The sequence below is a fragment of the Meleagris gallopavo genome, chromosome 8, assembly GCF_000146605.3.
Source record: "Meleagris gallopavo isolate NT-WF06-2002-E0010 breed Aviagen turkey brand Nicholas breeding stock chromosome 8, Turkey_5.1, whole genome shotgun sequence".
Lineage (NCBI taxonomy): Eukaryota > Metazoa > Chordata > Aves > Galliformes > Phasianidae > Meleagris > Meleagris gallopavo.
Window position 1 is genome coordinate 2,101,111 of NC_015018.2, and position 6,579 is coordinate 2,107,689.

Sequence of the window (6,579 nt, forward strand, 5' to 3'; positions counted from 1 at the left end):
AAAAAAGGTGAAATCATACAAGGAATCATAGAATCAGTAAGGTTGAGAAAAGACCTCTAAGATCATCTGGTCCAGCAACCCACCTACCAGCAGTACTGCCCACCAAAGCAGGTTCCTTAGTATCACATCTACACGATTCTTGAATACCTCCAGGAATGATGACTCCCCCATCTCCTTGGGCAGCCTATTCCAGTGTGACTACTCTTTCACAGAAGTTTTTCCTAATATCCAACCTGAGCCTCCCTTGGCACAACTTGAGGCCATTGCCTCTTGTCCTATCACCGACTCCCACCTCACCACAATCCCCTTTCAGGGAGTTTTGGGATAACACTTCCTTTGCAAGAGGCATTTGTTCCCCATGCAGTTCAGAACCAGCTCTTAAGAAGAGCTGTCACCTGCAACATGGAGCTCTTCCCTATAGCAAACACCTTACGCCAGAGTCTTGATCTAATCTCTCTTCCTACCTGAAGTGAGTGTTGTTTCTAACAGCTGAAGTGGAGGAAAACAATATTGCTGAGAACAACATGAAGTATTAAGGCCTTGCTCTGACACAGTTCCCATTAAAATGGATAGATTTCAAGGTGAAAAAGCATTAGGTCAGTTTCAAGGCTTTAGAATAATCTCGCAGTTAAGTTTTTCTTATGTTTCACCCTTAAAATAGTTCATAGGGTGGACTGTAAGTATCTGAGATCTAGGGTCATCCTTCAGAGACCAAATACGTGTCTAGCCTGACCTTTAACTTTTCAGCAACAGCCAGAAATGGATACTTGTTTTGCAGGTACACATAACCAGCACACTCAGCTATATCATGGTACTTTTACCCTGTACTTTGCCATGTTCATCCCACAGATTAACTACGTGTTATACGAAATAACACTTTCATTTGTTCTTAATGTGTTACCCACCAGAATCATTTGGTGTCCACTGCCTCCCATACAAGAACTTGGAAAGCCACACTGCTTCCCGGGGGTTGCTGCCCACTATTTCATCAACTCCCATGACTCTCCCCTTTCATCACTCACTTTTCCACACTGAAGAATCCCACCTCACTCACTGTAGTTGATCCATCATTACTCACCCCATACCTTAGTTCATTCACATTGCCCTTTCCTTTAAGGTACAGAGAAATCATGGCATTTTAAGTATTAAGATTTAAACATTTTTTTTTCTCCATTGCTTTTCCAGTAACTAATAACTCTTAACATTTGTGGGGATTTTGTTGTTGCTGTTTGTTTTGTTTTGTTTTTTACTATTACTGATAGCATTCTCACTGCTCATCAGTGCAGGATGGGCTGCTGGATTCCTACTTGCAAGAAGCCAAATGCTTAGATCATCACAGACCACCTTGTTCTTCTTTGATTGGAAAAACCTCACAGTAACCTCTGCAGTTGCAAACGAATTCACTAAAATCCTGCCTCGAAAAACAACAACAAAAAAATTGTGCATAATATGCTCCCAAATCCAAACCAGGCCTCCAGAGCACTGCCAGGCACAGGTCCATCTGGCAGGCCCTCACTTGCCCCAGCACCACCCGGATAAGTACCATTACATTTAAATGCAGAAGTATTTGCACCCATCAGGGTCAGGTTCACAGTCTGTATTACTTTACTGCAATCTCTTCCCTCATACTCCTGATCGTCTCCATCCCTGTCTCCTTCCCCTTTGTAAGGGAGGCTCCAGCAGGCTCCTCACCATCTGTGTAACCAGCAGATGCCTTGAGACTGATCTGCTGCAGAAACACTTGTGGACTCACTGTATCAAGAGGGTCAGAGCTCTGAACTGCAGATGTTTTGGGCCAGGGACTGTATCTTTTTCTGTGTATATGTGTCGACAGAACACAAGCACACCCACACGATGCTATAGGAATACTACATCATAGTCTGCCGAGCTTGATTATGATAACTAGTCACCTAAAGACGAGTGAATGTGGCCTTAAGGCTAGTCTGCTGGGCCTGGAGACAGCCTGTCTGCAGTCTTCTCCTCCCTGCTCAAAGAACTATCATCTAAGTTCCCTTGTCAGCCCTATTCCTTCTCATCTCCAAACACCATCCCCACCCATGTGGATGTCCTGAAGCGTGCTTCCCGCCCACCTCACCCATATGCTAGTGACCCCAGATCTCTGCTAGATCTGTGTTGGATTCTTGCACTGCAGCCAGTTTTTCCCTCACAAGATTCCCATTTCAGGCACAAAGAAAAAAAAAATCTAGCTAGAAAACAGTCAATTGACACCATGTTTTCATTAACTGAGAAACACGTTAAAAATGCATTAGCTGGGCCCAGCAGACCCTCAAGAGTAACACACAAATTGGAAATCTCCCCTTTTCCCAACACGTTTACCACCATGCACATGACGAACTTGGCAAACAAAGGCTGTGGCTTTCAAAGTCAGAAATAGAAATAAAAAGACAGGAATTCCTCACGAAAGGAAGAAGCAATACCAGATACCAACGAGTCTGTGTTAAAATTCTCGATCACTGTCATCAGGTGGTGAAGGGACAGAAGAAGGCACCAGAATGCTGGTGGTTGGTTGGAGGTTTACTGCTTTGTCCTATTTTAGTAGCTCAGTGTGTAATACTGCGGGATGCTGGTATGCACCCTCAGCCCACTTTTTGAATAGTTTAAACTGGCCACGTTCTTCCAACATAAACAACTCGAGGAGGGCTTCCTGGTCACATATCATTTATCCTGGCAAGGTAGGTTCAGTTTTACTAGTCTCTCAAAAGGGTGTAAAACGCTCTTTTTGTTCATTTGCTCTTTTACAAATTCCTGACAAATACTTCATTATAAGCCTAACCTAAAGGAATCCCATCAAACACTTGTAAGATAAATTCCAACTTCAGAAACTGAGCTTTCAAACGGATACCACTTGTTAATACTCCACATTTTAAAGCTACGTCACATAATGAAAGAAATCCATCAGAACTGTTTGCAAAATATTTCTGTAGGAATAAAGTTATTGACTTCCAACAGACACCAACAGAAGCAACTATAGATCTGTAAAACGCACACCTGTAATCAACACTGAAGCTATTTTTGCAGCCTGCGTTTCAAACTGGTGAGCTTTTGCTGGCTGTTTAGAAAGGCTTATTAATGCAATGTTGGCTGAAGCAGGTCATGATAAAGAAGTCTGTTTCTTTTTAATAACAAAAATCACAGTGAAAGCATTAGGATGGGCACACAGAACTCAAAGTCAATTGATCTCTAAAATGCACAAACCAAATACAACACTCTGCAGCTTAAAAGTAATACTCAGTTCTTAAGCTCTGCAAAGACTAAAGAAGTAGGCTGGGGCCTTTACAGCCGGCAATTTCCAAGACTTGCATTATGCTCCTGATTATATTCAAAACACAACAGAAGAGACCTGGTTTTATCAAGCACACACAGAGTAGGGATACGTCAGGGAGATGTGTAATTACTTGCAAGACACAAAGAATCACAACCAGCAAAATTACTACACGTCACTGCTTCTCTTTATGCTCATTACTCTTATTTTTAAGTACGTGAATGTGGTACAAATGTTGGCCGTTATCTGTGAAACTACCAGGCTTGTCGAACAGCAATAGGCAATATTTTAAAGACTGTATATTTCCTTAGATTCTTTAGTCCTAGAATTTACAGTGACATAATGTTCAATATGCCACTAAAAATTAAAAATGACAGAGGAGCAAAGTTGTATGTTAACTGGTTAAATTAGCAATCAGACATTGCTTCCCGTGGCTTCATTACAGCGCTGTATCTTTTACTGTTAGTTTCATCTCCTTAAGTAGCTTCCACTGACTGCATCCCATCTCTTTCATACGAGCTTCAAAACCATTTTAAAGTTGGCTGCATTTCATTTCCAAGTAACTTCCTAAAAGGAGCCCAATCCCATAATCCTCACTAATACAGAAAGCAGCTGTTTACGCAGTCACATCCCTGACTCCAGTGGGATGACTCACGCAGTAAATGTTGGTCTGGATTAGAGTAACCACCACCACCCCCCCCTTTCTTTTCCTTTTTCTTTTCTCTTCCTTTTGGGAAGAATTTTAAAAGACACAGAAGAGCCAACATGTCTCTATCTACTCTCCTCCGGCATCTACCAGAACACGAAACAAAAGAGGCAGACTACCTGGCAAATACCCTTTGTACTTCCCGATGAAAGTGAGATAGTCAATATCTCTAAGTTAGAGATAGCAAACGTTTCTAAACTGGGGGGTGGGGGAGAATGACAAGTTTTCTCCAGTATTAGGTACAACAAAAACGCCAGCATTTGAAAATCTAAGGAAGTGATATGCTGCTATAAACAACGTGTGAAATGAGCCAGATATGTCTTAGGGATTAGTAAGAAAGAATGCACTACTCCATTTTATTGTTTTCAGCAGAACTGACCCATTTCAGCTACATACCCAGTCATTGTGGAGATGTCAGGACCCTCCAGACATAATTTCAGCAGGGAAAAAAACCAAAACTCACAATATTACTTTTCTAAAAAAAACAGTACCTCTGTTTTTGAGATATACAGGACAATCATTCTGCCATCGTTCTCATGCTTCAGTTAGTAACCATCCTGTGCAACTGAAAGAGAAAAGTTTGTATATAACTATGAGAGAGCACATTTTTTCTCCCTAACTTGTTTTTAAGATTGTGCTTTCTCTCTCTTTTTCATGGCCTTAACTACAACGAAATAGTGGTCTTTCCAACCTTAACGATTGTATAATCATTCTGTGATCATTCGATGATCAGGGGACTGTAGCGCCTCCCCTCTGAAGACAAGCTGAGGGAGCTGGGCTTGTTCAGCCTGGAGAAAAGAAGGCTGCGGGGTGACCTCATTGCAGCTCTTCAATACCTAAAGGGAGCCTACAAACAGGAGGGGAGTCAGCTCTTTGAAAGGGCAGGTAACAGCAGGACAAGGGGAAATGGTTTGAAGTTGAGGGAGGGAAGATTGAGGTTGGACGTCAGGGGGAAGTTCTTTACAGAGAGAGTGGTGAGGTGCTGGAACAGCTGCCCAGAGAGGCTGTGGATGCCCCGTCCATCCCTGGAGGTGTTCATGGCCAGGTTGGATGGGGCCCTGGGCAGCCTGGTCTGGTATTAAATGGGGAGGTTGGTGGCCCTGATTGTGGCAGGGGGTTGGAGATTCATGATCCTTGAGGTCGCTTCCAACCTGAGCCATCCTGTGGTTCTATGATTCTATGAAAACAGTCTCAGTGAGCAATCTATGTAGCCTGACAGAGTAAAGCTATATTGCTCACCTTTGAATGCCTATAGAGTCCCATCATAGCTGATTGATAGTTACCAGCATCTGCATGTGCTCCAGCACAGGAAGCTGTTTTGATGCATCACACAGACACGTGTTACAAAGTGTGCACTAACTCTGTGAGGTGAGTGAGCTGCATGATGCTGAGCTGCCAGATCTCGTTCCATTATTGTGTAACATGGGTTAGAGGAAGCACTAGCAATCTCAAAAGTTGTGGCTGGTGAAGCAAAGCAGGCAGAAGCAACTTTGTTTCCTCTGACCTTGGCAAAGTGAATTGGTTCATCATTTTTCCTTACTTCACATAGTGCTGTTTATGTCTGCACTTCCTAATTCAGGTTTTCAATACTTGAGAGGGGCATATAAACAGGAGGGGGAATGTCTGTTTACATGGGTGGGTAGTGATAGAACAAGGGGGAATGGTTTTAAACTGAGAACAGGGGAGGTTTAGGTTAGACATTAGGAGGATGTTTTTCATCCAGAGGGTGGTGAGGCACTGGAACAGGTTGCCCAAGGAGGCTGTGGGTGCCCCATCCCTGGAGGCATTCAAGGCCAGGCTGGATGTGGCTCTGGGCAGCCTGGGCTGCTGGTTGGTGACCCTTTACATAGCAGGGGGTTGGAACCAGATGGTCATTGTGGTCCTTTGCAACCCAGGCCATTCTGTGATTCCGTGTTTGCCAGTAAATGCAATTCACTGACAATTAACACTTCCAGCACTGGAACTGGGAAGTTAGCTAAATACGAAAGCGTACATAGAAATCTTTGGCCAAAATATGATAGAATAAAACTTTCAGCCAGACTCCAAAAGCCAACTGCCCAGAGTTAGCTGTCTGGCACATTCTAGCAAATGCTATGAAACAGCGATAAAGACTAATCAGATAATCTGTCTTCTGCCTTCAAAATCTGCCTCCAAAATAAAGAGGAAACGGTGTGTAAAAAGCCAGGCAGGAGTTGTTAAAACACTCAATTTAATATATAGCATGGATCCCAGTGTGCTTTAGCATAGAATGGCTTGGGTTGAAAAGGGCCACACCAATCATCTAGTTTCAACCCCCCTGCTACGTGCAGGGTCGCCAACCACCAGACCAGGCCACCGGAACCCCATACGCACACTGGAAGTGAGCCGAGGTCCTTCCCGCTCCCCTGGGCCGTGTCACCTGCTCGTGCTGCCCGCTGCGCCGCTTCCCGCCGGGACCGCGACCCGCAGCGGCCGGATCTCGCCACCAGGTGGCGCCGCGTGCTCATCGGCCGGCACGAGGAGGCCGAGCTGCAGGAAATGACACGGCACCGCGGCCGCTCCGCCCCCCCGCTGCACTGTTTACCTCCGGCGGCGGCCGGCGGCCCCGCGC

At 44.5% G+C, this 6,579-nt stretch overlaps 1 long non-coding RNA gene across 1 annotated transcript in view; it reads right to left on the reverse strand.

Annotated features, from left to right (window-relative positions):
• The window catches only part of LOC109368976, a 7,519-nt gene extending 946 nt beyond the window's left edge, over positions 1–6,573 (reverse strand). Inside the window, exons 1-2 of the long non-coding RNA XR_002117500.2 lie at positions 6,388–6,573; positions 4,481–4,554 (exon numbers count right to left, since the gene is read on the reverse strand). This is a non-coding gene — a long non-coding RNA (uncharacterized LOC109368976). The remainder of the gene's footprint in view (positions 1–4,480; positions 4,555–6,387) is intronic.
• Positions 6,574–6,579: the final 6 nt, after the last annotated feature.